The following is a 21,656-nucleotide window of genomic DNA, read 5'->3' on the forward strand; positions in this document are numbered from 1 at the left end:
TATGCAATTTTCTCGTATTATAGATTTGGTGCTTTTTCCACATAATCCATCATCTGCCGCAGAGACTGTAGCTTTTAACAAACAAAATTGTTTGTAGCACTTACTGGGCAAATGTTGCTAAAAATGTGAACACATGTTGCCGGACAGTGGAAGACCCTTTACAGAGCTGGACTGCTCGCCTTTCTGTTGCTTATTGCTATATTTGGATGTTAAACTGTACTTGAGAGGTGTACCAATGCCAAGTGAGAATTACCAAGTTTAAAAATGATCAACTAATGCAGCAATAATATTACAAAATGTGGTGCATAATGCCGCTTAATTTACTGAACCCATGCGCTTTATCTGGCCTTCTCCTGCTCCATAATTCTAGTGATCCTGCCTGCAACACTGTACTAACATGCTTTCTGCCTGCCTCCTGTTGAGGAGGTGACACCTCTGATATGACCAGGGTTGTAGGAGGGAAGGCAACCTAGAGTCTCGCCTTCATTGACATGCTACAGTCTCTCGCCTCTTACAGTACCACAGTTTGGCACTTCTGCAGCTACTTTTCTTTGCATTCTAGGACTTGTTGTCCCACTTTTTTATTGAGTTTAATGGGATAAACAGGTCTTCAAATCCCAGAGTGCACAAAGAAAAAAAAATACCTCATCTACACTAGTTCAGCTTGGATCTGGAAATGTTGAAAGCTCTTGCACTGTTGCCTCCGTCCTCTGAAGCACAGGAAGGGTATCGATGTGTGCAGCGACAAAACTAGAGACCGAGTAGGGTCTGTGGCGTTCGTGTGTGCACAGATTTGGCTGTTGGACCAGAGTCCATACTGCATATATACATGTCCACAAATCCGCATGGAGTCTTGCAGGCATGTCCTTTACCCAGCACTTATTCGGGTGTAGCCTGTAGTATAGTGGATTTGTATGCCCCAGATGAGCAATTTAGACATTCATTAGCAAGTTGAGGAGAGGTAGGAGCTTGGGGTGGATGATATGCTGAGGAGAGCACTGCTACGATTCTTCAATCCTTTCTCTCTCTTAATGCGGAGTGTTCACAAGTTGCTGGCACAACTTGTTTATACTGGGACCACGAGGGATGTGTGACATGGTGAGAATAATGCTAGTACTGCAGCCCCCATGACCTCTGTCAATGCTGCTTCTACAGAGGAGGCAAGCACTATTTGTACGAATGGGGCATACTAACACATGAGGGTTAGCAATAAAATCAAGGCCACAGATGGAAGGCGAAGGAAGTGCTTTAATAAAAGGGGTCTGCCTGCAGAAGCTTTGCATCAGAAGACATTTCGGCTGTCTGTTTTACTTCTTAGTGCCCCATGCGCACTTGGAATCTTTCACAATATTAGGTAATGAAATGGCTGAAATTAAAAGAAGTTGAAAAAAGTGCTTTGGCGAGAGCAGCAGTCAGAGAGAGTGGGAGGGGGGAAAGAAATAGCTCAACGGCCACGCCCGGAGCAGCGGACGAGCACTGATTAACTTCAATCAATCTGTACTTGTTCCCTGCTCCACAGAAAGGATCGAAAGTGACGCTTGGCCAACACTGGCCAATTAAGGAGACTGTTAAGAAGAGGGACAATGAAGCCAACAAATGGTAATCAAGGGGCGGACTCCAAACTCTCTTTGTTTAAAATAGTGCCATGCAAGTGAGTGAGCATGCACTAGTGCATGCTCTTGCCGGGGCGACCCTTAAAATGGGGCACGCTACAGTTTGAGGTTAGTGTGCCCTCCGAGTAAAATAAAACCCAAAAGGTCACACTTTAGACCACGCTAGATTTTCTTTTAAGCCTAGATGGGATTCAAATCTTTATTTTCACCTCTGTTTATGAAAGGGCTAGAAAAATGTTTGGAAGTTGTTTACTGGTTAGTTTTTAAAATCTGACAAAATAGTGTTGTCAGGTTTTTAATAACTTTTTTTAATAAGCTTTATTGCGTTTTGTCAAACAATGCATAGTGTCATTGATATACTAGTACATTCAGTGTTATTGCTATCGGTTTTTTCTATTTATATTCATCTCTTTTGTCTAATTTTCATATTATCCAATTGTCATCTACTTTCATTCATTCCAATTTTCTTCAAAAAAATGTGTACATTATGTGCCTCAAAGTAGCCTATTGTCAGGGGAATCTGTCAGCTTTGTGGGCATTTCTGGGAAATCGTTTGTCCGTTTTTATGTCTCTTCAGATTTTTATTAATGTGGGAACAAAAGAAACTTTACAAAAAAAGTACTTTAGGCTGTGTGAGCCAGAATTTGATTAAAACCAATTCTGACACTCATCACTCCACCAGAGCTGGAATACACATCCATGGATGGGAGATTATACAACTCTGACTCCAAGGACAATGGCACACCTCTGAGACTAGAAAAGAAAAATCAGTGTTTACTGATGACCACTTACCATAGATTAGATATCAGGGAGTGGAGAGAAACAGTTGGCGGAACAAAGAGTAGCTTTAGTATTACCATTTTTGACTTGGAGATGCCAGGGAGGACTTTTTCCTATTCATTCCCAAGACTCTCCCAGACAGCCCTCTCCCAGTCACAGTAGAATGGGAAAGCCAGTGGTGCGACCTATCACACATACCTTGCTGGATTACATATCTTTGATTGGGTAAGTAAATAACTCTGGCTCAGTGGACAATGGCTTGCCTCAGGGACCAGAAAATATAAGTGTCTGTTAACTGCTGACCACGTAGCAGGGATTGGCTATCTGGGAGTGGGCAGAAAGAGTTGGTAGAACAAAAGGAAGCTTTAGCACTACCTTCTTTGACTTGGAGATGCCAAGTTGAGTTTCTTATGTCCATCACTATAGTCCGTTAGGCCCAAACCACAGTAGGAGGGAAATGCAGTGTTGCTCCTATCAGGTAGGTGTGTGGCCAAGAAGCTGAAGACAGCTATGCCTGCTGGCAGCTGGCTCCCACCATGTTGAAACAGTGGCTCCTGGATAATTTTACAGTAAAAAAACAAGAGGATGTGCTACAAAAAGAAGGTGGGGGGACTTCAAGGCAATTGTTAGTATTGGGTGGTAGAATTTATCCAATTATTGGCTAGTGCACAGAAATAAATCAGGCTCCACCATCACCACGTCCTAAGGATGTTCCTGGAACCAAGAAGGCTGCAACTAAAGGAGACGACCCGGCTGGAAGACCAATTCTGACTCAGTGCTTCTGTGGAAAGAAGACTATTTACTGAAACCCAAAATTTTGCTGACACCCAAGGACTGGCACTTCTCTCAAAAGGGAAAGTGGTTGACTTCCTGTTTATCTGCTTCAGGGACACAAAAAGCAGAAGACCCGAACTCCAAGAAACCCAGCTGACTAAAGAGGACTAAACACTGCAGACGAACTGGCTGGAGAGAGTCCTGTGGCTCAAAAGACTGCCTGGAGGAGCTAGAGTCTGCAGTGTTGACCAGAAGAAGCTTTTCCCGTAGTTGGAGACTAAGTCCGAAGGTAAAGCCTTTGACAGGGACAACCTGGTAGATGTATTTGAATTCTACTCCATCAAAGTTGGCTTGAAATTGCACCTAGGTTCTGATTTACTGTGGACATGTAATATTTCCATAGTGCTTGACTGTTTGTAGCTGCTTTTTGCCTTAACACTTTAAAAATCCATCTCTTTCATTCCCCTTAACCTATTTTTATGATCTGTGTCTTTGTGCTGATTTTTCTCTACTTTTCTAAATTGGTTTGGGAATGTTATTGTTTTGTGTTTACCTTTCAATTGTAGGTACCGCTTGAATTTAGCACGCACGTCTCAGCAGATTGTCTGCTGCTTATGCTATACCTACCAGGAATTGAACACAGGTTCTCTAAGAACTGTGTCTTAACCTAACCAGAGTGGGTTTATTGAGATGGCATGGGACCTCCAAAATTATAACCCTATCTCTGAAACAGAGTTTTGCTGTTCCATTATTTTAGCAAGATTATCATCACCTGTGGTAGGAGGTGCGTCAGCTTTGTTGTACCCACTCTGGAGTTTTTCTTTGTAGCCCCCCCCTTAAATTAGGAGTCTGATTGCACTTTTTTTTTTTTGAGTTTTATATAGCGCACACTAAACCTGAGAAATCTGGTATCAGAGCGCTTTACATGAGCACCAGTTTTGTTACAGAAGGACATATTCATGTTTGTCAGGCAAGGGGAGATTAAGTGATTTGCCCAGAATCACAGGATGTTGAGCAACGTTGCCGTGACTCGAACCTGGTTCCCCAGGTTTAAAGTCGACTGCTCTAGCCAGAAGGCTACATCCGCTATCGCTGGTCCTACGGTAAGTGCAAAAGACACACAATTGATGGACGGAATGCAGAATAAATCAAAACATTCATCCTCAGTCAAGAGATCGGGGTTAAATCCATCATTCTTTTGCTCACCATGCCACCCCAGTTTAGACCTGGCCATATGCAAATCAGTCTTGACCCTGTGCCTCGTGGGAACAGTCCAGCACGAACTGTCAAGCCAGGTCCTCCCTAGACCGTAAACAAGCATCCTAGGACCGGTTTCAAAGGTTTTACCCCTCATCAGCCCGGATAGCTTGAATTCAGTGGCACAGTGAGCCCGGGACCCACATCTGGGCATACCCGGCGCACTTAGGGCGAGAAAGCAAAAAACACACAATTGATGGACGGAATGCAGAACAAATCAAAACATTCACCCATACGGTAAGCGCAGCCCTGAGATGTTGACTGGGTTTGAAGAGAGCTTTGTTATTTCCAGTTTTATTTTAAGGACTAATCTTAATTTTCCAACCTGCTCTCTCATTTTTCATGATAGAATTTGGGTTAAAATGTCATCCAGTGCAAAGTCTATCAGTCACAGATAGCTCTTGATTACTTGAGATTAATGTGCCGTTTATCCTGATTTACCGCTTGGTGCATTTTTATATGGCAAGGCCATGTTTATGATCGTCACAGCTAGAGGGGGGCGAGCAACTGAAAGCTCGAGCCTGAAGCCTGACTCTGGCTGAGGCTTAGCTCGAGGTTCTGTTGGAACCTCAGCCCATAACTAGTCAAGCTTTCATATGGCTTCTGCCTGCCTCCCTCCACCTAGGATGGGGCATTACTTTCAGTGCTTCTAACTGAGGAACCAGTTTCAAGTCTCGCTGTCTGCTAAACATCCTAAAATTCTGGGCACATCCCTTAATTTCCTTGTGCCTCTAAACAAGGCATGGGACCTTGTCTAATGCAACTGCTGCCCCAGCCTTCAGGTCAAGTTTGTGGTGTATTTAAAACTGCAGAAAATGACCTAAAGGTAAAACAACGCCTTAATATAAGGAAAGGCAAATAGAGACCCATTTTGTGACTGATTAGTACAAAGTGAAACCATAAACCCTGGATAAATCGCAGCTTCCCACTTAAATTGAGTGATCTTAAGCAAATAATTTATTTCAGCAAAGCTCTTTTTGCCTTCATTATTGCATATGAAAACACTTTTGAATGGGAGTTAATCGCTTTCAGTAAGTGCTTCTCATTGCAGTGGTATAATGTGCCTTATAAAAAAGATTCTACATTTTAAGGAAATACACTATTTTGAATTTTGAAGAAACTTTACCATATCTTACACAATGTTTGTTATGTGATTTACAAAGCAAATATTTTCAGGTCTCCGCTCCTGCACCGGCTCTAAGCAGCGTCGGATTGGTAACACGGTCACTCGGGCAATGCCCGAGGGGCCGGTATCCGAATTCCAGCTGTGGGCTACTTTTTTTTAGCAGCCTGGGGAGCCGATTTTGGTGGTATGTACGTTGTTTGATGCAGCCAGTGGCCCAGTGGGTGCCTGAGAGACCTTTCTGGAGGCAGATGGGCGTCCATTACCTCCTTTTTATCAAGGGGCAGAGGTCTCGCTCTCTTTCTCTCGCTGGTCCGGCCCATTAATGTATGCATATTGAGCCGGGGCAGGGGGCCTGTGCAGAAGTGGCCTCACTTGGTTTCAGGTGCGTTTCACCAGTGTTAACTAATCCATGCATTTTTATAAACGCCCCCCCCCCCCCCCCCACCCCCTAATATGCAAACAAAGGCCCTTTTTTTTTTTTTTTTTTTTAGCGTGCCCGGGCCGATTTTTAATCCCAATCCAACCCTGGCTCTAAGATCCGAGCCAGACCCTTGGCTCGGCTCTCCCTGTTAATTTGTTGGCTCGCCCACCTCTAGTCACAGCCGGTAAGCTTTGGAAAACCGTTCTTATACTGACGGTTATGCTGTAATATATTAACTTGCGTGGTAAGATCACAAGTTCCTCGATCCACGCTCCCTTAAATCTCAAAAACCTATTTTACTTTTAGTTCTAAGGCCTTGTATTGCTGCCGGCCGACATTAATGTTTGTCAGCTTTCCAGTGACATTTCAGTTCTGTTTGCTAGTCTCCCTCGGTGGTGGGGAGTATCCTGCTCCGTAGCAATTTACCAGATCCTGCTGTTGCAGTGTCCTTTGTAAACCTCGCGTTTTTCATTAAGTTTGTCTTCTACTCTTAATGCCTTGGTATCCTGTGCTCCAATATAAGATTCATTACTAAGCCAATTGCACTCAAAAGGTGACAGGTTGAGTCGGATTTGCACGTCCCATGGTTAACACACGAGTCCATACTGCCCCACGGAACAACCCAACTGACCTGACCTTTAGTGCATTATTTATTTATTTATTTTTATATAGCGCGGACTTTACCCAAAGGTGTCAGAGCACTTTACAATAGGACCAGTTACGCAAGATGAGGAAAATGTTACAAAAGTACATGTCACAGAAGTAAAGAAGATACAAGAAGAGGTATAATACAGCAATAGATTACAGTCACTCGCAAACACACTAGGATGACGCTTGTACAGGCAAAGAATACAAATTTACAGCAGTGAAAGAACTTACTTGGGGGGCGTGATTACCACCCCATGCCCTCTAACCGCTAAAATAACCCTCTCTTTTTCTTGGGAAGGGTGAAACTTTATTCGAGGAGGCTTCCGGGGTGAATAAATTATGCAAATAATATGAAACCACCCTCCGTGCACCAATCTTAAGGAAATCGATTTCCCAAACGGTGGCTCACAGTGATTGCCCAGCCACGCTTGGCTGCTGCAGACTCTGGGATACATCCTGCAGTCCCGAACACCGTGGAGAACTGGAGGTCGCGTTTACGTTTGAAATGCCGAGAGACGCGAATATTCCCAGAATGCCTTTGGTGTTGCCGGTCTCTTTAGAGGTTGGTCCGAGAAGTGCTGTTTGCGTGCTAAATGTGTCACCCTAGTGTAGATGATGCGCCGGCATATTAGAAACTGCGTGCTCTGTGGTAACCCTGCATCCCTCCGGCCCTGCTGGCTGTCAGTGGCTTTCTGGGTCGCGGAGAACGAGCCTTATCAGATCAGAGAAACTGCGAGGACTTTGTGAGTATAAATAAGCGCCCTGACTACTCTGTATAATAACGAGACACTCTCGTGTGCGCTCGAGTGACCACTTCAGCATTTATTTGACAGAGCCCAGCTGTGTGTTTGTGAAAGAGATTGTGTTTCCGGAGCTTTGCAGCCAGAACGTTTGTCTGTGGTGCCTCGGATCGACTTACTTTCATAGGAAGGTGGCTTATCTGTGCGGGGGAGCGGTAGTGTGTGCCTACAAAGATGAGGAGACCTCTGTTGTGTGTGACTACACTCTCAGGGATGCAGCTCGCTGCAGTTGGTGACTCCCCTGCAAGGCGGGAACTGCCAGAGAGGGCTCTTCACTTTGTAACTTCACAGGGAATGAGGTCTCTGCTGCGTGTACCCTCGCTGCACAGAGAGGAAGCGTCTGCAATGACTTTCCAGCAGAAGAGCGTAGCTCTATACAGTGTGACCCCCATTTCTCTCTTTATCTTAGTCTCTTCCATTTTCCCCTGCGTTCTCTCATTTTCTTCCGCTGCTCTTTGTTTCTTTTCCTCTCCACGCTCTCATTCCAACTTGTTCTCTCTCTCTCTCTCTCTCTCTCTCTCTCTCTTTGCCGACCTTTACACGTTCTTCCTGACCCGAACCACTTCGAATTCTTCTTCTAGTGCAGTTTGGGATTTCCCAACCCTATCCTTTGGTAACCCTCCAACTCCCGCCCGCCCCCCCCCCCCCCTTTTTGAGTGGACTACCTCCCTTGGGCACAGCACGTGTCCTTTCTTTCCTGGCCGGGCTTCCTTGCAGATAGCCGTTGCCTCTAATGCCAGGGTCAGGTGCTAAGTTTTGTTCCTCCATAACGGGCTTGAATGCATACAGTTCAGAAGTTTATTTATTCATATGTTTTTTTTTTTTGTGTGTGCATTAACCTAAAAGAACAGTTGCTATCTATAACTGTTTTTGAAAACTTTGATGATGTGGTTTTATGTTACAATTTTCATTGTGCTTTTGCTTGTCCCTTGACCCCCACCCCGTGACTTGAATGCATGCAGTTAAGAAGTTTATTTATTCATATACGTCTTTTTATTTTTTTATTTTTTTTTTAAGTGCATTAACCTGAAAGGACAGTTGCTTTGTATAACTGTTTTTGAAAACTTTGATGATGTGGTTTTATGTTAGAATTTTCATTGTGCTTTTGCTTGTCCCTTGACCCCCCACCCCCCGTGGCAATCTAGGCTAGCACCAGACACTCCTCTGTAATGCTGCTATGTTCTCCCTTTCTCTCTCCTACATTTTCTCGTTCCTTCTCTTCCTCGCTTCCATTTCCCTCATTTTGTTTTTATCTCAGCCCTCACCTCTTTCTCACGTACGCTTCTTTTACTTTTTTCTTTGCTTTCTCGCCATTTCTTCATTTAACTCCGTTTCTGTCTCCTCTTTTTCCTTTTTCTCTCCATGCACACCGTCTTATTGTTCTCACTACACTCGGTTTCCTGCCGGCCTCTGCCTCAAACTCCTTTTTCACCCCAAAAAAATAAGTTGACTTCGCTGAGGCAGTATCGCAGTAGTTTAAAAAACAAAAAAAACTTTGTGATCATTTGAAATACCTGAAAGGAACATACCTACCCACATACTACAATACCTTATGTGAAACTCCCTGCTTTTTCCATTGTCCCCAGTAAGTGAGTTAGATGTTCATTGTCAACAGTGTGGCCCCACTTGATCAGCTTTGCATTAGGGCTGAACTTGGGCACAGTCTGCCGGGGTGTATTTGCTTCTGGACATTTGCTCCTGGGTAAAACTCATAACTAACTTATATAGTTGCTCCTGTGGACAACTCCCAGACCCGGTAAGGCCCTAATATTTCCATAAAAAAAAAAAAAAAATAATAAGATGGCAAAACAAAGTACAGTACCATGGAAACTCTGAGAACGCTTAGCAAATGAATAAATCTCTCAAAATTAAAAATAAATACCAAACTGAACTCGACTCTTTCTGTTTCTCCTCGTTCTGCTACTTCCTGGAATACTTGTGCTGGTGGCATGAAGTTACAAAGGAACTACTGCCAAATCCAGATGAATTAGAAAATACCTACTGCTACACCTATTGATCTGAACCTGTGCCTGTCCATAACTCCTCTGTCCATATGTTTTCAACTTTCCTGGTTAAACCCCACTGAATCCTCGCTCTTGTTGTAATGACCCTGCATGAATAAGCATGTGCTAAAACACGTACATCTATACTATAAAGCTAACTAACACAGTGCCCTTTCGATATCTCTATTAAACTAATGATGTATGGAAGGGCACACACACTTGACTGCGTACTCCCCATGTATCCCCAAATTAAGAAGATATCAAGAATATAACATTGCAATAACTAAAACATCGGTGTAAAATAACGATAAACACTAACTTCCTTTAGACCATAAACACCATGCAGCAATTAGTCCGGCATTCTCCAATAGTGTGACTTAATATAGGGCAAACTGAAATACTTACAAATAGCAAACTATTTTGGGGCTTTATGGAGTAGGGTGCCCCCAGTCTGCCAAGCGCTTCAACGCCTCTTCAGGATAGTAAGCACTGTATAAATTCACAAAACAATACAATGCAATAGCTACATTACTAATGTTCTTTGAGGCACTTGAAGTTGTGTCTAGGGGGCAAGAAGTATTGAAACTTTCTCCATTCCCTTTAGAAGTATCTCTGAGAAGAAAGGGAATTTTACCAATGTACATGTCAAAAGTGTTTTTAAAGCTAAAACTGAACATTAGTGTATGTAATGAGAGAAAATTAAAAGTGAACCTCTGCTTTTTAGCGCACGAAACATGGAATATGATTTACAACTTTTTTTTCTTCTTTTCTTTCAACATGTCCCCTTCAGTTTTCACCGTAAAGATTTGCCATGCTTGGGATGTTTTAAATAACATGTTTTTATTGGGAAAAACTGAAAAGCGCGATTGAGTAGCAGTCTGTTCACATTGCTAAGCCCTTTACGTTATTTTCCCTAGCTCACATTGTAGGTAACTGTGCCAGTGGTGTGTGGGAGAGGGCCAACTGAATTATTTACCACAAGGCGGGGCGCGAGGGAGGCATGGCTTAAACTGCTTAAGACCTCCACTTCACAGAAGGATGGCAGTCTTGGTTCAGCCTTCAGTGTGACTGTACTTATCCACTAGGGCCTCTTGCTTTGTTTTTTATTTTTTTGTGCAGTTTTTGTGGGCAAGAGAGCCCGCCAGATCCCATGCCTCGTGGCCCTTAAGGTTCACGAAGGTAAACAGATACATCCAGTTCTGGGTTTGCCAGTCAGTGGATCTCCGTGGGAAGGAGGCAACCAGCAATCTCTTGGCCTGAGGTAATGTGAATGAAGTAGCTGCTTCAGAGGATCATTCCCTACGGTTGGGTTTCATGACATGGGATGAGTCTGCGTGAATTGGAATTATTTTGTAGGGTTTTCTGGGAGCATGGCCTACAGGGAGCTGAAGGAGCCAATGTTGGCAGTTCTGTCTTGTACTGGAATGAATGTTGTGTACTTCCAAATCACTTAAGTTGCTTCTTGTCTGAGTCTCAACATTGAAACTCTTCTGCCTCTTCAGTTTCTTGTCCGAAGTCTGTTGTTCGTGATCTAGGTACTAATAGACACCATCTCACCCTGGTTACTTGATTTCCCTGTCTTTATATAGTTAAGAAAGATTGGTTCTTCTCCTGCCTGGTTTCTGTTGATATTATTGAATCAATTTTTTCTGCGTTCTTGTGTCTGTATTTCCAAGCCCGTTTTCCATCTGTCTCCTATAGCCGTGCCTCCTTGTCCCATTCCAGTCGGTGCATTTGAGGTTTAATTTCCTCACAGATCAATATTGATTTATTTAGGTATTTCCGTATGCTCGGTGCCTGTGATTACTTTGACATTACATTACATGAAACACCTAAACAAACCTGTCTTGCCTGGCTGTGTCTGATGAGGTACCTTGACCTAGCGGTTGTCATTCTTGAATGACTGGCTGGAGGGATAGAGAAGTCGTGTTAAACAGGTCTGCAAGCAGTTGATCAATCCGGACCTTGCGTTCTAACTCTCAGATGTTTCTCCATATGCCTCGCTTCTCTAAAGCCAGGACGGGTGGGCGAGCCTTTGCAGTGAGAACTGCCGCTCTCTGGAATGCTATACCTTACCATCTGCGCAAAGCAGAATCAGAACCTACTTTCAGGAAGGCGCTGAAAACATGGCTGTTTGAACTACCCTAGTGTGTCCCTCCCTCCGTTTCTGACCACTTAGCGCCAGGACTCTGCCGTTGGTGGTAGCCGAGCGCTTTATAAATTGCTTGGTATGGTATCGATGGTATTCAGTAAACCAGGGAAGTCTGTGTACAGCAAATGGGGGTTGGCTTTGCTGCCTACACTGCTGAGAAAGGGATAGACTTGCTGTCTGTGACAAGTGAGTGTTTATTCTACTGAACCAGGCTCTATTCAGATCATCTTTTCCTTCTCGCATTGCTGCCGTGTCCCAGAAATTTACACGGAAAGAATTCACTAACAGGAAGATATTCCTGCTCCCTATTGATAATTGATATGTTTATCTGCAAAGTCCAGAATAATTCTGCTAAAGGGAGAATTAGGGACGTACTGGTCTCTCATTTCCCATAGGAGAACGGGTTTGTGGGACGGCAGGGTCCAAGTTAGTCCCTAAAAGGTGAAGAGTCGAACCCTGGCCCTTTCCGATCCCAGGGCTACATTGCCTAGGCAGTCAGTGAGGCTGCTTCAGTTCAACAGTGATGATTAGGCCCGCTCAGAGTTTTAAACCTTTATTTAGAGCACATCAGGGATGTGATGGAAAGCGCAGAATTGTGTATATTTTATTAGTGTATTTCTGGGAAAAATTAGTGGTGTTAACAGCAAGCTGCCTCTCAAGTGTGAAACACATACAGGTTGAAAATAGAACATAACTTGATCAGACGCAAGTTCTTTGGTCTATGTAGTGTGTTGGTTGGACGCATCTACAGCCATCTGCCAAATCAGACTTCCCTGCACGTGAATGAGGCTGTGATATTTTTGGTGTAAGACATTTATGCTCTAGCTATATGGTTTCTGCTATGTGTGCCAAAACTTCACAGGAAAGACTTAGTCTGCAATGAGAAACGTCCTTGTCGTTACTTTCCTTTTAGGTTTTGCCTGCATAATGCTTGCTCCGTGCTTGCCAAATCTCTTGTAACAAAAAAAATCTTAAAAGGGTCTTAGAGCACGCCCATTTTTTACCTTTTCTTACCATTGGTTGGCTCCCACGTCACTCTTGCTTCCTTTCTTCCTGTTGGTCAGTGCCCTCTCCTACCTCCAGTTTCCCGCTCCGCTTTACATCTTTGTCCTTGCTGTGGAGCTTGGACCAAGTTCTGCTTCCGACTGCCAGTGTCCTTTCACTTGTAACTTACTTTAATTTTTACTTTCCAGCATCTTCATTCTGTTTGTTCGTGGCTGTCCCTACCACCACCTCACTTCCGTCGCTGCATGCCCTGTTCCCAGCATATCCTTCCCCCTTTCGTTGCTGGCCTGTCCCTTCCACCACCTCGCTTCAGTCACTGCATCCCGCTCCCCACCCCGTTGCTAGTTTCTTCCCGCCTACCTCCATCATAGCTTGTTTTATATAGTGCGAAGATCAAATTACTTGGAGCGCTTTACTTGAGCGGCAGTTACACTGCACACGGACCTATACATTTTTCAGGCACAAGGAGGTTAATAGATTTGCCCAAAATCACAGGCCAGTGCTGAGAATCGAACCTGGTTCTCCAGTTCCAAAGTCAACAACTCTGACCATACGCCACAGCCTCTCCATGCTCAGTGTTCCAGCTACAGTTTGACACGCCATGGATTTGTTCAAGAGTTTAAAATGCTTATTAAGTATAAGGAAAGTCGCAATATTAACTTGTTTGTATGTGCATAGCTTAAAGTAAAAAAAACAAAAACAGAAAAACGCTATGATGTGGTCTGGCCATGTCGGATCTTTTTTTTATTTTTTTATTTAAGCTTTGTTCCACAGCAGCTTGCGCCGCTGTTCAGCATTTTAAAAAAAACATTGACAAAACCTCTAGATCTCGCATAGGTGAAACCTGTTAGCTTTGCCAATGCTTTTTTTTTTTTTTTTGTTTTTTATTAAGCTATGCATTCCTTAAGCAGCTTAGAAGTTCGTGGCAGCCCTCTAAAAATGTCAAAACAGTGATTCTTGGATCCTACTGAAAGATTTCAAGGACTGTGCCAGTTTTTCCATGGATGCCCAATTAATTATTAATTCAAGAGTAAAATTTTAATGCACGTTTTTAAGTAGACTTATTAAAAAAGCATCACTGTTTCACGCAGACCGTTCAGATGTGAATGCACAGTGATAACTTTTTATTTTGGAAGTATATAGCTTAAGGAAATAAGTTTATTCACAGGTACTGCATTACATTTTTAGGTTGAGCCTGGGCAGCGCATGCGCTGCTGCAAGGCAGGCAGTTTTAGAGTGTGGCTCTGAAGCCCCGCCCTTCTCCACCCATATTTATAATTGGCTTATGTCCTTGTCCTTTGTAAACGCTGGCTTCTGAGTCATTATTAGGCTTGTTAGTCCCTCCTTGGTACTGCCTTGTCTGCATTTGTTACCTCCCATAACGACTGGACCTTTTACTTGTCTTTGTTACACGGCTTGCTTTATCTTGGCTGCGAGCACTATTTTGTTTAATGATTTGCCCCTATTCCACCCGCTAGGTCGCAGCACGCCGCCCACTTTTATTTTATTTAATAATGTATTTAATAATGTTGGTCCGCTTTAATTATAGCAGCCGCTTTTCTTTATTTGTTTATTTTAGCAGGCAGTCCGCTTTAAGTATAACTGCCGCGCCTACTTATTATTTTGTTTTTGTTTGTTTGTTTACTACCGCCCATGCAGCGATTACGCATTCGTGGAAGCTGCGCCCTTTCTTTAGACAAGCCGTGTCTAAAGAAAGGTGCGCGGCCGCTATTCAAGTGAAAGCGCGGCATCGGTGCTTTTACAAAATAAACATTTGTTTGCCGCGGTTTCACTTTAATGACTGTCACGCCCTTTTATTTAGACTCCGCATGAATGTGAAAGCGTTGCATGGGCGCAAATAAAAAAACAGATATTTGCAATGCAATAGGTCCCGCATTTTTCAAGAGTTTAAGCTATTGCATTGCCAATAGCTCAAACTCTCGTAAATGTGAGACATAATGCATTGCAAAAGCTTGTTTTGGTTTCACTGAAGAATGAGACCCGGACGAGACAAGTGTTTTCAGCCTTCAGAGTAAATCACTTTGCATGCCTGATGATCAGTTTCTGTGTTCAACATTGAACAAATGTAAATTTGCAGTGACTTCGGCCACCATGAATACCAGGCAAAAGTGGGTCAACTGTCCTAATCTGGCTTCTCTGCACCCACCATCTGACCTTGGCATTGACCTGGCTCTTCTTTTGACCCTACCTATGGTCTCCTGTCTTCCAGAGCGAATTGTTTGGTTTTAATCTATATTGCATTCCTAAAATGACCAGCTTATCAGCAACACTGTTAAACCACTGTCACTTCTGTGTGATTAAATATATCACTCACTTGGTGGTTTAACTGACTCCAATGGTTTGATCTTTTAATACAACTGAATTGACTCCACATAGCGGAACCATCTGATCACATAAATGGCAGGATTTTTTATTTGATACTGTCCATCTTTAAATTAGTAAGTTCCTGAATGTACGACCACATCTCTTCTCATACTCTTCATTACACTTCAAGATAGTCCGCAGCAGCATTAAGAGCACCATGTTTCTGCCACATAGTTCACACTGCTCCCACCTCATCCAGCATGTCCCATGTAGGCCAACCTACAAACAACATACTTTCAACCATGTATTCCGAAGGCCACTCTGAGACCAAATACATATCGGAGTGCTTCACGACTTAGTCCATGGTATGTAGCGTGGTCAGTAATGCTGTCTCTCACCACCCAGAAAGCACTTTAGGAGTATGATCAATCTATATAAACTAGTTGAACTGGCTCGACATTACCTAGGTTGGCCACATTTGATTGTCAGTTTGTGTCACAAGAGCTTTGTTACCACTGCAGACCCTACCTTCCTTCTTCTTGTAGGAGAGTGCAGAAATCCAAGAAAGTGGGGTGTGCTCATTCTGCAGAAAGTGAGGTGGGAGTGGTTGGGTGCTGGGGAAGGGTATATCTGCTTGCCGCTCTTGACCCTTTGTCATGATGCTTTCTTCTAAACTTTTTTTTATTTTTCTAGTAAACATTTTTTTTATTTTTCTTATTTAGCTGTTTCCACAATTTGCAATTAATAATATTTTTTACCCTTGCCAAGCATTTTACCTACTATTTTTAAAAAAATGTTTGTGTGTTGTCTTTTCCTGTGTTCTCAACTGCTCTGCTGCATCCTCCAGAGCCACGGCTTGCTGTTTTAATCACCCGTTTTTAGAAGCAGTGCCTGTTTTACCCTCCATGCATGCAATGCATTTTCCGGTCTAAACTGAATATAGAAATCAATCAGGGGGTTGTAAAGTGCGCTACTCACCCGTGAGGCTCTGAAGGCGTTTAGGAGGGGGTGGGGTGCAGCTCCAGATCAGTCAAAGAGCCAGGTCTGGAGGCTTTTCCTGAAGGTGTGCAGAGTGGGGGAGTGTCTGATGTTGACTGGGAGCTCGTTCCAGGTCTTTGCTGTGACGTAGGAGAAGGCTCTTCTGCCTGCTCTGGTTCTGCGGATGCGTGGGGTCTCTGCCAGGACAAGGTCGGCGGAGCGGAGGTTCCTTTTGGGTACATGGAAGGATGCTCTTTTGTTGAGGTATTTGCGTCCGATGTTGTGGAGGGATTTGTAGGCGTGGGTGAGTAGCTTGAAGGTTACTCTCTTCTCGACGGGGAGCCAGTGGAGGTCTCGTAGGTGCTGGGTCATTTGTTTGTGTCGCGGGGTTCCGAGGACGAGTCTGGCTGTGGTGTTCTAGATCATTTGGAGTTTGTGTAGCAGGGTTTTGGCGTAGAGAGCGTTTCTGTAGTCCAGTCTGCTGGTTATGAGTGCATGGGGATCCACTTGAACGACTTGCAGAGGATACGGAGGGAGTTGTAGCAGGTGGAGGTGACGGCATTGATCTGGTGGGTCAAGGTGAGTGATGAGTCTAGAATGATGCCAAGGTTCTGGACGTGGCCCGTCGGGATGGGTGGGTTTCCGAGGGCAGGGGGCCAACAGGAGCTGTCCCACGCAGTGGTTGAGGGTCCGAGGACCACTGTCTTCTCCGAGTTCAGTTTTAGGCAGCTGCCGCTCATCCAGGCTGCAACGTCTTTTATTCCTTCTTGGAAGCTGTGTCTGGTGTCTTCGGGGTTCTTTGTGAAAGAGACGATGAGTTTGGTATCGTCGGCATAAGATACTATACTGAGCCCATGCTGTCTGACGATGGCGGCCAGGTAGATGATGAAGAGCATGGGGCTGAGCGAGGATCCTTGGGGTACTCCACAGTTGATCTCTGTAGGTTCAGAGAGGAAGGGAGGGAGTCTGATCCTATGGGTTCTGCTGGAGAGAAAGGAGCGGATCCAGTCAAGGGTGGTTCCTCATATACCAGCACCGTGGAGTCTGGTGGTGAGGGTGCGGTGACACAGTAACGCTTGGTAATATTTGGAGTTTGAAATGTAGAGAAGAGTAGTAGGGGGCGCTTTAAACTGAAAATGAATCTGGCAAGATATGCACATGCATGAAGATGTAGTCCATAGGTTACCTAAATTAGAGATCAAATAATAATCCATAGTTTCAACTCTCTGTATGTAGCAAATGTTATATCTTAGAAAAAAGTATCCGGTTGCATTAAGAAGAAGAAAAATTGCAGCTTCTGTTTGACTTTCATTCAGCAGAATTGATATCCAGGTGGAAAAGAAGGAAATGCATCTTATCATTTCTTTTGCGTCTCAAAACTTTAAGAAGCACCCAAAGGTGGTGTTGTCTGTCACAATGTTTTAGGCTTTTTTTTTATTTTTATTTTTTTATTCCTCATATTCAAAAACGGACATTCTAGATGGGGAAACCCAACCCTTCTCCTCAGGCCTGATGATTCCGATCCCAGTGTTTAAGGTCCGAGGAGAGGTGGGAAGGGAACACCCCTCTAGTGGCAACTGTTTTCTTATTCAACTCCATACCTTTCGATCCATCCAGCCATTTATGGTTTGGAGACAAAGAACCAACAGTGTCCAGGTGAAAATCATTGGAATACTCTCATCTATTCCGCCATGCCACAAGGGCCGCCCAGATCTTGTCATGGCTTGTGCTATCGCAGGCCATATCTGATTCGCTTCTATATATGAGGTACTTCAGACATTCTGCGAAATAGGGGGCGATTTCACTTTTCCATGCCTTGCATATTTCCCATCGTGCCAGGATGATAACATAGAAGATAAATTTGGAAGCCAATTCATAAAGTTCAAGATACGGTTTTAATCCGAACATAATCATCCCAGTAGTGACTACTAATTGTCTGTCTAGTACCTCAGACAAAAAACCTTGTATTTTGGACCAATAGCTCTTTAACATTGGACATTCTACAAACATATGCAAATCATCTGCAGCTAGCAATTTACATCTCGGGCAGTAGTGGTCCAACCTTGTGATTTTAGCTAACTTTTTTGGTGAAATATACACTCTATACATTGTAAAAAGATTTCTTTTTAGGGGGGCAGGCTTAACCACCGCATGAAGCAGTGAAAAGGAGTCTGCCCACACATCCCCTAAGGTGTTGACATCTGAATCTACAGCATTGCCCCAGAGTCTTTGAAGTTCGGACTCCGTCACCCCCTCCACCTCGATCAAAGCCCAATAATGTTTTAGGCTTGATTTAAAAAAAGAAAATAAAAAATGACATTTAAGTTAAGAGGGTTTCTCCATAAAAGCATATTCAAAAACAATTTTCATTTTATTTGAGAGTATTCATGTAGCTCGGACATTAACCTCTGTAGGAGATCACATCACATAATAAAAAATTATGTGATGTATGGACAGATATGTACATAAGCAATGAGGAACATCATGGCTGTACAACAATGTACGTTTATAATTAGTTTGGGGATGGTGGTGTGCTAGTTGCCCCATTTGGCATTATTCCACAAATGCCAGCAGTTTACGTGTGCTCTTTAAAGGTGGGACACTAGTCGATTTACCAGTTCTAGGACTTTGCTTTATTGATGGGGTTGGGGTAAAACCTTGTGAGGGTCACAAAGTTCAGCTACTTTGACAATTGTTGTTCCATCCTTCTGTTATTGAGCAATTTTTTTTCAATTCAAGAGATATTTGAATAGTGTCCCGCTTGTCTCACTGCAGGGTGTCAGTAGCCGAAGGCTCACTTATCAGCATATTGGTATAGGGGGACATTGCATGAGTAGGACCCCAAGAGCCTCCATGGAGAGATGAAATGTCATCGGGGCAAGAATGGAGCCTTGGTGTTAATGTACTTGTCTTTGAGAGGATATGAAAGAATATCGTTAAGGTTTTCCATTTTTGCCACACAATGTTTACCATCCGAGGATTACTTATTTTATATTTTCGGTGCAATTTCAGTTGATCTCTATTAGAAGTTAAATATGTAATGGGATACCCAACAGTTTGTTTTACTGAATGTGCTCATCACAGCTGCTGACAGAGGCTGCTTGAATCTGTTCAGCCATCCGCCCTTCACAAGAAGCTGCCTCATTTGGAGTCCTTGAATAATCTATTTTCTTGTACTCTAGTCTAGAGTGATCTCTCTCGAAAACGCATTCCTTTTATTACTTAATACATTTTCAAAGTGAATTGTACCCTGTCATTTTATGTCTCTTTTCTGCAAATGTGATTACTCCTTGGCCAGAGAATGTATTTGGCTTCTGACCCACATTTAAAGGGGAACTCAAGAGTAGAAAAACAAGCATTTGCAATGCAATAAGTCTCGCATTACTGATGGTTTGAGGTATTGGCGTTGCATATAATAATGCAACGCCAATAGCTCATACTGTCAGTAATGCGAGATCTAGTGCATTGCAAATGGTTGTGTAGTGAGCCAGGAACCAGCATTGTATGTCTCAGTGCAGTCCCGCAAGCTGCTCCTAGAGGTCCCTAGTGAGCAAGGCACCAGCATTGTATGTCTCGGTGCAGTACCGCAAGCTGCTCCTAGAGGTCCCTAGTGAGCAAGGCACCAGCACTGCTCGTCTAGTTGCAGTTCCGCAAGCTGCTCATAGAGGTCCCTAGCGAGCAAGGCATCAGCACTGTGTGTATAGGTGCAGTACCGCAAGCTGCTCCTAGAGGTCCCTAGGGAGCAAGGCATCAGCACTGTGTGTATAGGTGCAGTACCGCAAGCTGCCCCTAGAGGTCCCTAGGGAGCAAGGCACCAGCACTGCATGTCTAGGTGCAGTACCGTAAGCTGCTCCTAGAGGTCCTTAGTGAGCAAGGTGTTATCTATTTTCCCCTTTTCTATTTATTATAGTTGGACACTTTGGGATATGTATATTTGCCTTTCCCTTGCCCCTCCTTCTCCTTTCATAATGGTTCATTCCTTCTGTTGGGCTAGAGGCTGCCTTAGAATGTTGACAAGAGCAGTCTGAGAGAAATGCAGTGTGTGCTGTGCCCTGTGCTCTGAGAGCTTGTTAGTGGTAGAGTGGAGACCGTAATAAAGAAGCTAATCAACTTACCTCCGCTCCTGTCTTCATTATAACACAAGGCGCCAGCACTGCTCCTAGAGGTCCATAGTGAGCAAGGCACCAGCACTGCATGTCTAGGTGCAGTACCGCAAGCTGCTCCTAGAAGTCCCTAGTGAGCATCATAAACTTTTGGTCACATATGGTACGGCACCCTGCAGAAGATATGGTAAATTCACCCTTCCCATAATGCATTGCATGCAAGACAGTACCACAAGTACATTCAAATAGCTATGTCCATATATACAATTAGAAGCTTTGAAATGTGACAAAATAATTATTATATTCATTCCAGATTAGTTTTTAATCTATGTGGAGTTGATGAAGGGAAATTTACATGCAGTACAGCAAGCTGATCCTAGAGGTCCCTAGTGAGCAAGGCACCGGCAGTGCTTGTCTAGGTGCAGTACCGCAAGCTGCTCCCAGAGGTCCCTAGTGAGCAAGGCACCAGCACTGCATGTCTAGGTGCAGTACCTAAAGCTACTCCTAGAGGTCCCTAGTGAGCTAGGGCACCAGAACTGCTTGTCTAGGTGCAGTACCGCAAGGTGCTCCTAGAGGAGCCTAGTGAGCATGATAAACTTTTGGTCACATATGGTACTTCACCCTGCAGAAGATATGGTAAATCCACCCTACCCATAATGCATTGCATGCAAGACAGTACCACAAGTACATTCAAATAGTATGTACAATTAGTAGCTTTGAAATGTGACAAAAAGAATTAATATATAAATTCCAGATTAGGTTGTACTCTGTGGAGCTGATGAAGGGAAATTGACAGAAGTTCTAATATAAATGTGAGATGTGCTAGTGTGTAAAGTAACCACTGCCACCGTGGTTTAGGACCTAGTGAGTGTCCTGTCTGAAGGCCTTTAAGAAAATAGTGCCTTGAGGCTGTAATTAAAAACTAGGGTGTAACAACACATGTAATAGGGGATGTCCTCATGGGAGGCTACAAAAAGAGACAAGGCGATACTAAGGAGGGACTACTAAGCCTAATGACCAATGAAAAGCCACTATTTACAAAGGACAGGGACAGGAGCCAATTGAAAAGATGGGTGGAAAGTAGGCAGAGCTTTATGCCCATATCCTGAATACAGCTTGTCTTGAAGAAGCAGCGCAAGCGCTGCCTAGGCGAGACCTAGAAACGAAACCGTCCATTGCAAACATTCAATTATTATCATTTAAGTGCCTCCTGTCTGGAAGAAGAGCTGTTGCTGGCAAGCCTGTCCACACAGGATGACATCCCTGAAGTGTTTTAAAGGGTGAAGCCTGGTACCTCAAATTCCTGCTAGCCTAGTACTGCCCTGCCCAGCCACGCATGCATTAGAGCAAGAAGAGTTTATTCCATAGATTATTTGTAAATTATGTCACTCACATTTTTGTTTGGTTGTAGTGGTTTTAGTGGTGTTCTTGTGCTACTTCGTAAAAATATGTTGCAGTCTGGGCATTGGAAAGCAAGTGTTGCTATGCTTACTTGTGCCGTGCCTATACTGAAATAGCCACACATTTTACATACCACCATAGCATTTAAAGGTTAGATCATGGCTCTTATTATAGCACACTGACAGGCTGATCTACATTTATGTAGATTGACACGGTCACCTATGATTGCCTTGAGTGACAGGGAGGATTGTTGTACAGGGCTGAGAGTGT

At 43.7% G+C, this 21,656-nt stretch overlaps 1 protein-coding gene across 3 annotated transcripts in view; it reads left to right on the top strand.

Annotated features, from left to right (window-relative positions):
- CSGALNACT2 (chondroitin sulfate N-acetylgalactosaminyltransferase 2) overlaps positions 1-21,656 on the top strand; it is a 263,693-nt gene that overhangs the window by 58,252 nt on the left and 183,785 nt on the right. Inside the window, exon 1 of one of the 3 annotated variants that reach the window (XM_085605171.1) lies at positions 3,343-3,456. The exons of 1 other annotated variant lie outside the window; for it this stretch is intronic. The gene's annotated coding sequence lies outside the window, so the exon portion shown is untranslated. Of the gene's footprint in view, positions 1-3,342; positions 3,457-7,219; positions 7,363-21,656 lie in introns of those variants that run through there. One more of the 3 variants, XM_085605164.1, reaches the window with a different exon arrangement.

Source organism: Triturus cristatus, chromosome 1_2 (genome assembly GCF_964204655.1).
Source record: "Triturus cristatus chromosome 1_2, aTriCri1.1, whole genome shotgun sequence".
In the NCBI taxonomy this organism is placed as follows: domain Eukaryota; kingdom Metazoa; phylum Chordata; class Amphibia; order Caudata; family Salamandridae; genus Triturus; species Triturus cristatus.